Source organism: Pomacea canaliculata, linkage group LG1 (assembly GCF_003073045.1).
Source record: "Pomacea canaliculata isolate SZHN2017 linkage group LG1, ASM307304v1, whole genome shotgun sequence".
NCBI classification, from domain to species: Eukaryota; Metazoa; Mollusca; class Gastropoda; order Architaenioglossa; family Ampullariidae; genus Pomacea; species Pomacea canaliculata.
In genome coordinates this window covers 27,478,503-27,489,820 of record NC_037590.1, presented here as the reverse complement: position 1 = coordinate 27,489,820, position 11,318 = coordinate 27,478,503, and positions in this window count along the sequence as shown.

Below are 11,318 nucleotides of genomic sequence, written 5' to 3'. Positions count from 1 at the left end.
GACCTAAAAGTGCGGACGACAAAATAAGCAGACAGCGCAGTATTTGCAGTCACATTTAACAAAGTTACGGTCACATGACTGCTGAGTTTTGTGCTTTATATTTGTGAAGTCATCCTGCTGGACTCGTATACGTCTGCGTATTGTGACCGTGATCACAAAAGCGACATATCACGATCCGTTTGCCAGCAAATGTCTTTTAAGCAGCACATGTATGCATGCAAAATAGCTTCTGCATCTTGCGGCTGTTGGGCTTTAAGATATTTTTGCAGCATAATCGGAAGGTATAGAGAACATTTGAAGAGTGAACAACACTCATGGGTCACCTCTCCTCTACTCCCCTATGTGCAGGAGGGGGACAGATGAGAGTGACAACTCGATCTGTTTTATTCTCTCTTAAAACTGGGGGTTTCGCAGGCTGACAGCTTGTTTCCCACTTCGGTCAGTTGAGCGGCTGACCGCACCTACTTGGTGTTTCACTAGAATCAACTATTACTCTCTGCATGCTCCTTCGATCGCTCGTCCATTCCGTGTAAGCTTCCACACTTCCCTGGTGGTGCAATAGTCCTTAGGTGGGAATTATTTTCAAAACATTTTTATGTGCTCTATTTTAGTTATTTATTACTATTATAGTGACGATAGTCGGGCCTTGATGTCTGGGAGTCCTTACAAAATGCTCCAATCTGTTTCCGTCGCAGCTTCACTGTTGCCGACTTCTAACGTTCTCTTATCTATGTCAACTTTCTGGAATGTGTGAAACGGATATACAAGCCCAACGTGCAATACATAAATCTCGTATCGTGCATGCTATGCCATCATCCACCAGCAGGTTAGTCTAGCAGACAGTTTATCAGCATGTCTTGGGAGTGATGCCTAGCCCCATGGGATTCTTAGCCAGCACCGCGATGCGCGATAACATTGCTAATTTAAACCCTGAAATCTCGCGGGCGGGAGCTGCAGGTATTTTTGGCAGCAGATCGGACAGGGGCTGAATGGAGGCATGAACACAGACTTCTGTAATCTCTCAAGTCTGTGGGCATGGGCGTCAGACGAAGACCTATATAATCTGTTACCTGTCGTGAACTATTTTTGTGTAGGCAATGAAGGCTGAATGGTACCAAGTGCATCATTTGTATATATATATAATCTTAAACGCTCGCATTTCGGAGGACTATATATAATGCATTTGAGAAAATGGTCTTAAGGGTTGATAATATACTACTTAAAGATAAATAACTTCTACTTATTTTGTTCTCTATCATCCCTATACTACTCTTCTCTCGTTTCAGGGATGAAATGGCTTCTCTGCCCCATCTTTTAATTAATGATAGTTCATGGCAGTCGTTATACCATCAGTTCACAATCATGAGTGTGCTTTCTGCGAGTAGTTTGCTTATCAGACCTGACGGCCAGTTGGCACGATCTTCATCTGGGGGACAGGAAACAAATCCCTCAACCGAGACAGCATGTCCTCCGTCACGGACCGCTGCTCAGCCCTTTCCGCGTGAGCGGGGGCTATCCTGCATTAATTATCAGCGAGGCGAGCTGGCGATCGCTGAGAGGGAGAAGAAATATTCGAGGTATGCACTGGTGGGATTTCCCTGGGCTGCTTCTGATCTGCAGCTGGGGCAGTAAATGATGGGGTTGAAAAAAGAACAAGCTGCGCTGACAAGCTCGACGAGAAGCATTATTATTAGCTTGCAGAGACAGGATGAGTAGCACAAGCGCCATATGTTTGCTGTTCACCACTCTCACCTGATGCTGCGCAGTGACAAGATGCAGTGTGTTATGTACCCTGAGTTTGCGAGCATCGCTTGGCCCCACTTATGTGAGCAAAGGTAACAGTAGTGGCATTGGAGGGAACTGAAGTGAGGGTGGTGCCCATTTCCTCTCTCTTGCTGCATTACATTTAATACCTTCCTCCACCATCTGCAGAAGAGTCAGGTACCTATTTGACAGTCAATTTGAGGATGTAGGTGCGTCGCACGGGTATAGAATTATATAATAGGCGCATTCAGGTTTGAATGCGTTGCTCTAACCACTCGGCTGATTATCCACCTCACTATCTCCATCATCTCGGTCATTCTCAAGTACAACCGTAGCAGTCGTCTATGTAGGGGATGGACGGTAACATGTGATTCACTAGATTTAAGAGGACATGTGGGGGAAAAAACCCAACCCAGCCGCGTAAATCAGGTAGCCATTTGGAGGGGGAGCGGGCTATAGTTCCTGCTAGTGACGTATAGCCGCCGACCTGCCTTACACACACACACTGTCAAAGGTTATAAGTACACAATGCAGCAGTCGCAAAACAATGGGCAGAACCAGGTAAGACGACACGACTTTAAGAAGTACAGTGACAGGTCAAAGTGACAGCATCGGAAAATCATGAACGAGCTATCTCAACAGTTTACTGTGAATGGTATTTACGACCAACAACACCCTTTTAGGAAAGAACTGAACTGAGACAGGCCCATACATTTCCCGAGCGCTGGAGGGGATAGCTCCTATTCATATTACTCTTACTCATCCTGTTCATGTGTCACACAAGGGTCGGGGGACTGCTTCTCTTTTCTCGCACGAGGCCACTTCCCGTCATGTACAACGGCTTCTTGTGTCTAAAATAAAAAGAGAGGAAACCCTACATACTGTAACAAGAAGCCATGCTGCATGTTGAAGTCGAGTGCACGCGCGGAATGTTTAGCTCCATTAGTTAGGGGTTGTGGGAGGAGGAGGAGGAAAGACGCATAAACGGCCTGCAGCAATAAGGGGAACATTCCGTCCGCCTAGCTCCTGAGTTTATGACTGAAAGAGCAGTAGAAATGCATAGGGTAGCAATAGGAAAAAATAATATTGCATTTACACACAGTGCTTCATTAAACTGAGGGCTTCATTTCCTGTCCTCTCGTATGACGTGCGTCAGTCCAAGCGGAAGTAGACGGTTACTACGGCCAGTGAGGGGCAGAGCGCTCTGCTCTTGCACTGTCATCAAGTAAAACTCCTTCAGCACACGTGCGTGCACAGCAAATAATGGAGCTCTATTTGTGTTTTTGTTTCTTTAACCCTTAGCATACCAAGCCTACAAGTTCAACCTTGTTTACCAAGCTAGGGTCCTTGAAAGACCCCATTTTTGTAAACAATTCTCAGCTGTTTGTTGCGATAGATTAATCAAATTAGTTTTGTTGTTGTTGTTGTTGTTTTTGAAACTATATTTCCGGGATACAAGCATTCTTAGCATCAAATATTTTATTTCAACAGTAGTTAGTCAATAAAATTCATTAACTCTTCTTCCTAAATGTCTACATTTGTACAGATAAAGCTAATGATATAATTTAAACAATACAGTGTGTATACTTTAATTTATTTCTAATTACATACAGTATAATATTCATGTACAACCAGCAATAAAATAAATGGTACAGATTCATGTACTGCCATCGGTACAGTCCTTAGCACACTTCACAGTTGTGCTGATCTTTCTGTCTCACAAACAAACGCTTCCATTTTATTTTACTTTGTTAGAAACAACATTTTATAAATCTAATTAAATGATGTTTATGTTAAGCTGACGTGGGACACATATAAAAATCAAGAGTAAATTAGTTATTTTAGTTAAGGCAGGATAACTAAAAAAAATCACTCTCTGTCGAAGTCCTCCGAGGACACTCCACTTACCCTTTGGGTTAAGGGCTAAGCGACTCATTTATCGCCTGACTTTTAACCAAATATTTACTGAAGTTAAATGAGGTCGCTTTCTCAGTTTAACCACGGAGAAAGGGGTTTCCTCTCTCCACACCTGCGCCGACCCACGCACACAAAGACTAGTCTCTAGGCCAGCCCTCGTGCATACAGGCTTGGCAGCTGTCGGCGTATGCCTATAATTTGCTTCTCGTTTTGTTTTTTTTTTTTTCTTTCTGTCTCTCCCCACCCGCCTCACACTTTTTTCCGACATTACTATCTCGTAGCAAATATTATACCAGAGAGAGTGAACAAGGAAGCTTATTATAAAAATAGCTTAAGGTCTGCTATATATGATATGTAGACTCTGGGGTGGGTGGATGGATCTTAGTTCCAAGTAGCATGCATTGTCGCAGTAACCCTCATGACAGCAAGTTACTAAACGCGTTTAAATTCCCGATATCCATTGATATCATTGCTTTTTTAAAATTAAGAAATAGGAATTCTACTTTGAGTTTTTGTTTCAAGTTTTGGTTCCAGGACTGACTAAATATTGTTTTGTGCTTTAACACAATAATAAGCATTCATTGCTCGGAAATTGTCCGCAGATGTGTACGAAACTCGCAGGTAAAGGTGAAGAAGGTAAAGGTTCCATAGCGGTCAAACTGCACGTGTTGATCTGCCTGAGCAAAGGAAGCGAAGCCGAAGCCTCTTCGTTCTGCGGCTATCTACCTTCCCTGATACCAAATCACATCTGTGACCTGAGTCTTGAACCGTCGACCTTCCGTGCCGAACCCAGTCCGCACCACGCTGAGCATATAAAGGTGTTGCTATAATGTTATAGGAATGTGTGGTCCGCAAGCTATGAAAGCGTACAAAAAACAAAAAAAAAAAAATTCTCAGCCACTTTAAGAGGGAAGTGGAGCTGTGCAGACTGAACAGAGGGGAGTAGTGGGGTATGGAACTGTGAGCGGTTAATGAACCGGGTACGGAGTAATAGTATATTTAGCTTTTTTTAATGGGTTGAAATTATATATGCGGCAGGTAGTTTGATACCATCAGTGTCATCCAGCCCCGAGTGACCCACGTATTCTTACAAAATTACTTTAATCTCTTTTGAATAAATATTTCTGCGGAGGGCAAGTGAGAAGGTGCTCGTGCATGCGCGCTGTGGGCACTTGAATGAGAAAAAGACATGTTTATTGAGACCCAGCAGTTTAAAAGACAGTGAATGTAAGTTTAAGGTATATTTCACGCATGTTTAGCAAGCTTAGCGAAGACCTTTTCGAGAAAAAAATCAGGCCTTCTTCTGATAGCCGTTCGAGGCCTCTGACTGTTTTCATACTTTCACTATGCTTCATGCTATTAAATACAAGAGATTTCAGATAATTAAGGCAATTTCCGCAAATAAAAGGCTGTAGACGATGATTAAATGTATAAATGTAAACAATTTAACCTTTCTTAAATAATTTTTAAAAAAATACGTAAACATTGGCGAAATAAAACATGCATGAAGGTGAATATTGCATTAAAAATAATTAACAGAACCATTTACAAATGTTACACACACACACCCACAGTATACGAAGATAAAGCGTGGTTTGGAAGACCCGAAACGCTGTGTAAATATTGATGGTTGACAAATATATACGTGTCTCTGTTCACAGGCAGCTGTGAAATCTTACAAACCATGGATGTGGACAAACTTCCGAATGTGCATGCTGGATAGACATTTTAGTCTATAGGTGTGCCGGGTAGCCACAAACAACCTTGAGTTGTGTTGTTTAGAGATTTAGAACGCTCATCAACACCTTCAGGTGCTTTCCAAAGATGGCGCAAACTGGGATGTGAATGTCACATCTGACTTGAAAAAGCTTTGTGGCATGATGACAGCTGTTGTAGATTCACTGGTGCTGCCATTCAACTCCCTTTCCCTACCTACCATCCAGTTCTCAGCAATCGGCCTTGGCACCAGGATGGGAAATACGCATCTTGCAGGTCGTGTGAGGCATCGATACAATGAAGCGAGACGGGCTCATTGTTCATTGTTTTTAACAGACGGGTCTGGGTTGAGATAGAACATGAACTGACAGTTCACGTTTGTTTATTGCAAACAATGAACGTTATTGTGCAGTTCGTCAAAAATTCGAGCAACAGTGAAGAGGAAACAAAATTGAAGGAACTTCCTCCAGCAAAAAGGGAAGAAGAATATTAATTAATGTCCTAAGAGTTCAGTCAGGTACAAGGTTTTAAAGCTTATGCAAGAAATAAACAATAATTACTACTATAATTATATATATATGTGTGTGATGCTCCAATTTAATATGAAGTGTACTTTATTATAAAAATAAACATGCAATCCTCTTTGTTCATCAGATATGTTAATAAGTCTGTGAAAGTATATAAAATATATAGTCAATGTACAAAAAGGAATTTTGTGGAGAGGGAGGGGCTGGGGGAGCGAAAGAGACACCCAAAAATATCTGATACTTTAAAACAAACAAACACACAGCTCACTTTTCATTGCTTACAATCAGTTCAAGAAAGCGAATTTATTGCAGGATAAATTTTGAAGTAATCCCAATTTATTGCTTTCGTGGGGGTTGGGAAAGGTGTGCACAGATACTAAAGCAGGAGAAGATAGTCCCTCCCAGCTCGCAGCTAGGCACAGGAGGTATCTGCCTCTCCTCGAGACTGCTTCACCTCTAGCCTGACCTATGGCCTCGATAAATAATGCAGCGACCCCACAACCACCGTTAAGTCGGTTCTGTATGATCCTGGCTGAAAGGTTTGCTTGAACGGTTCACACTAAGTCTTTTCCGCGAGCTCACCAATCGCTAAATGCATGCTGCTGGTGACAACACCGGACACAGCTGGCAATCACACCCGGAAAGTCAGGACCGGGATGCTCTTGAGAGCCTGCGTGTGAGCGGCTTGAAGATGCTGCCAAGATGCAGGCTCACTCTAAAGTAGTGAGGACTTTGATGTGGGTACATTCTGAGACATCTGATGCGCATATTATAAACGAAGGGGCCACAGAGGACCCAGGTTCAAATATCTGACGCAAACGATAACAACTCGGTATATAAGTCGCTTTAACTCCATATAGCCAAGTATAATTCTTCTCCTCGACAGATATGCCTTTCCCAAGTGGTATTAACTGTATTATAGAGCTTAGGGGTTTGAGCTCTCTTCGCGATTTACTTATGTATATGGATTGTTTGTTTATTTTGTTTGTTTCGAGGGGGAGGTCTAATCCTGAATTTTATTTTTTTTTTAACTTAACCTCAGTTATGGAAGAGAACAGTCCCCTTTATACATTCTATCTCTGTTGAGACAGAAGACAGAATGAGACAGAAAAGCTTCGCTGCATAAAAAGGGTTCTTGGGGACCCACTGGAGAAGGTGACCGCGCTCCGTAGCTTGCCTTGTATTCCACGTCGGAAATGCGGAGCAGTTTTTGCAAGCTTTAAACAATGAAGGCGAAAGAGGGCATTCAGGGCAGCAGAAGAGGAATTCATTTATTTGCTAAGTGACATTAAACATGCCTTAATGAAGGCTGCCACTTATTTTATCAATACTAATCACACATACACACAGAGGTCACTGTATGCAGTATTTTATGCAAATTTAAAAAAATGAAATGCATAAGAACATGAAGCAGTAAACATATATATTTCACACTACCCATACACATTTGTTCCATCACTGCATTATAGACATACACAAATACACGAGCATGCACACACATATGAATGGGCGCTCATTCACACACTTGCACGACACAGCACCCGCAGAGTTCAAGGAGGCACGTTCAGTTTGAACTCGTGCCACAGCGGAGTTCAGTCAGGTTCCTGCTTTTGCAGAAAAACTGCAAGTATCCCTTAGACCTAACTGCTACAGTACCAGACAACAACAGCAACAATAACAACAACATGGTTTTGTTTTCCTCACTAAATCGGATTTTCAACAATTCCCACGTAATCTAGTGATCGAGAATTTCGAGCTCTAACCGCGAAGGGCTGGGTTCAATTCCCCGTTTGTTGCTGTTTTCAAACTTTCCTTTTGTGGCTTAACGTTGGCACAGTTGTTGCTAGTGGCTATGTCTATATTTTAAGAACTTGCAGGCATGGGCACACTTTCCTCACAGAAGAAAGGGGAGAGAAATTTAGGAAAGATAAAGAAGTGCATAATCACTAAAATTACTGAAATTCTTTCTGAATATACTTCATGCATACAGCTGAAAGCATGATAAAGCAAAGAGCACTCTCGTTTTCCAAATTAATAATATTATTGTTGTTGTTCTTAATGCGATGATGAAAATAAACAAGTTGTAACTAATAGACTGAATAGTAGTTACATTCCTTAAGAATAAAATGTACCTGTTTCTTAACAAATCACTGTGATGAAACCTAGCTTTTCCTTTATTTCCTCTCTTCAATCAAGAGCATACACCTGCTGCAAGCTGATGCAACGACAGGTGTTAGGTGTTGACTGCGCGAGTCACGTGCCTTTTGATGACTTTTGCCTGCCTGTGTCTCGAACTTTTCACCGCGTGTAGCATGGTCTCGACAAACACATCAGCGCCTTTGTAAGGACAATCACCGGTCTTTTTGTAATTCAGCAACGGCTTTAAGGTAAACAGACGCAACTGTACATTCTCCCTACTGGGCAAGACGACCTGTGTGCGGCTGTGTGTGTGCGAGCGCGTATACAAGCATATGTGTGTGTGAGAAAGGCAGGCAAGCACAGCAGGTAGACTGCTACGTGAGTTAACGTGATTGTTACGTGCTACTGACGTTAGTCTGAGATTATTGTTTTTTTTGTTTGTTTGTGTGTGTGTTTTGTTTGTTTGTTTGTTTGTTTGTTTTGTTTGTTTTGTTTTTTTTTTGTCTAATGCGTTTTACTTTAATTCAATTGTCCGTTAAAAACCCAGTGGGGTGGTCGAAGTTTCACACACATTCTAGTAGCTAAAGACAATACAGTGTTCCCTCGCTACTTCGCGGTTCATATATCGCGGATTCACAACTTCGCGGGTTTTTTTTTTGAGTGAAGTATCGATCGATACTTCCGCGCTTCTACAAAATACCAGAGATATTTCAACAGGAAAAAGACGAAAAATGAAGCTGTATTAGTATTTCTATTAAAATACCATGGTTATTTTGTAGATAGAAAGAAAGAAATAATTGTATATGAGAAATCCATTGCTATACGTAAGCGACGAGCCATGATTGTTATCTCCCATCTCGCAGCCAGTTCGCATCAGTTTTTTGGGTTTCTCTGAGTAAAGTTATAATTTTTTTACACTAATTTGTTATTGTACTGTATTAATACCATGATTAATATATTACTTTACACTAACATGATATTGTTTTACATGTATTTATTATTATTGCATGTATGTCCCTACTTCGCGGAAATTCGTTTATCGCGGCTGATCATAGCACCTATACCCCGCGATAAACGAGGGAACACTGTACACACATTTTGTATACTTCATCGATTGAGATACAGTTGATTATTTATGATCCAGTTTTAAAGTCGACAATTTTCACACGCAGCCAGCAAGAACTGGTAAAAGATCGCTTCCTCGCATGAACGCCATGATGAGTCAAATCCGTGTCGTTCAATTAATCCGCGCTGCTTCACAAAAAGCATGTAAACGATGTCCAGCTGTCGGAGCGAGGATTTGTGTGAAGGTTCAGAATAACAAGAGACCTATATGTAGATGCCGAGGACAAGTATTATGACTAGCACGAGTCGATGTGTCTTCAACCTACAGCTGACCATCAAGTAAAAGAGATGAAAGTTTCGGAAACGCTGCTGTAGATAATTCTCATTATTTACTGCACACCAAATGTTGTGTAACCATTCGTAGCTTGTACAGCCGATCTGTGGCATATAACGACTCTCCAAAGTAAACATCGTATTCTTTGTTCAATGTCGTCGAAGTAGTTAGCAGTGTTGTTGTAACGTTTAGATTAATTACAATCTGATTTCGGTTACTAATTGCGAATATGTATTATAGTTCTTTAGTTTAAAAAAAAACAAACATTTAAAAAACACGGAATTATTTACAATTACCAGTCTATTTAATTTTATGTATGTACCTGTTCTTTGACTGTCAGTATCAGAAATGAAATAAGGTACTTTATCAACCTGTTTACCTTGACCAGGTAAAATCGCATTCAAAAATGGCTAATTAACTCGCACACCAACAAATGGTTTACTAAACAAACCTTTCTTAGCTCTTCAGTAAGTTGAATTTGAAAAAAATGCGTATAAACACTGCAATAATTATGAACACGCTTACTATACACTCTCTACTGTACCCACCAGTCACGAAACTCCTCTCAATCTTTTATCTTATCAGAAATTTCAGGACACCGCTCGATGTTTACCCGGCACCTATCTTATCAAATGAAGTGTGAAATTTTATAATTAACTCATTCCTTTGAGTGTTTTAAAGGTACTTTAAATTGATGCCCGCTGTTATCACAGCATCTTGTTCTACGTTTGTCTTGTATTGTTGTTAGTCCTACAGAGATTCGGTTCACAATATTTTGCCCCATGCTATTCACGTACAGGTGACCATGTTTTCCGTTGTGAACAATCGCGACTACATGCCATTGTCGGGGAGGTTAGTGTTTCACTTGTGGCTCAATTGTTTCAGGCACAGTGTAAAATTGAACCTGCCTCGTGGTGCACATACACACGACAGACGCTAGCCACCTGCCGTGGTGCACCACAGCGACTACACCATTGGCCTACTTCACCAGGCGACAACATCCTGCATCAAACCTGCATCGTGATGTCAGTCATGACATGTTGCTGAGCTTGTTATCGGTGTCGCACCTCACTGCCAACCACACAATCAATGCGCAAGCACACTCACATGCACGAGACTTTTTTGTCTGATAAGGACATTGAGTAAAATTTGCAAATGAACAGTTCTTTCGTTTATAACCATAACAATTGTGTTGGCCGGCAGGCACACACACGATGAAAGGTTTCTTTGACTGAATTAACAATAATAATTTTGAAAATCCTCCAGATGCCGCACTTTGGTGTGTCAAAAAATATCGTTCTCACCTTTCTTAGCCTGACTGTTGATCAGTTCCTCAAGTCAGTCTTTCGGGTGATCGCTGGGTTACAGTGATTAAATGATTCCTTGTATTACTAGTGGTGGAGTCCTGCTGTATTCTCTTATTGTAACCGTGCAGCAGAGCTCGGTGGAGCTTTTGCACCTTGTCGCTAGTTGGGCCACGGTTAAAACTGACAAACACAGCTTATAAAATGAGTGTAAGGTTGTAGATAATCGGTCGAAGAAAATTCAACCTTTATACTCAAATAATAAATCGTTATTTAGGAAGGTAACAGAATAAGCAAAGGTTATACTTTTTACATCTAGCCCTCGGTCCAAGTAGAAGATGTGGATATGGACAAACCTGGGGGCTGATATCTGAATTGACATCTTAATTCGTCAGTGCGAGTAATATGTGTTTAAGTTTGGTAGGAAGCATCTGTAGGTAATCAAAGAGTTTGAAATAGATGTTGTAGGAGTCCTGCACTGAACTTGTACAGACTGGATTCCGTGCTTTGGAGATGCTAAGGAAGGCTGTTCTAAAGAACACTGCTGGAATA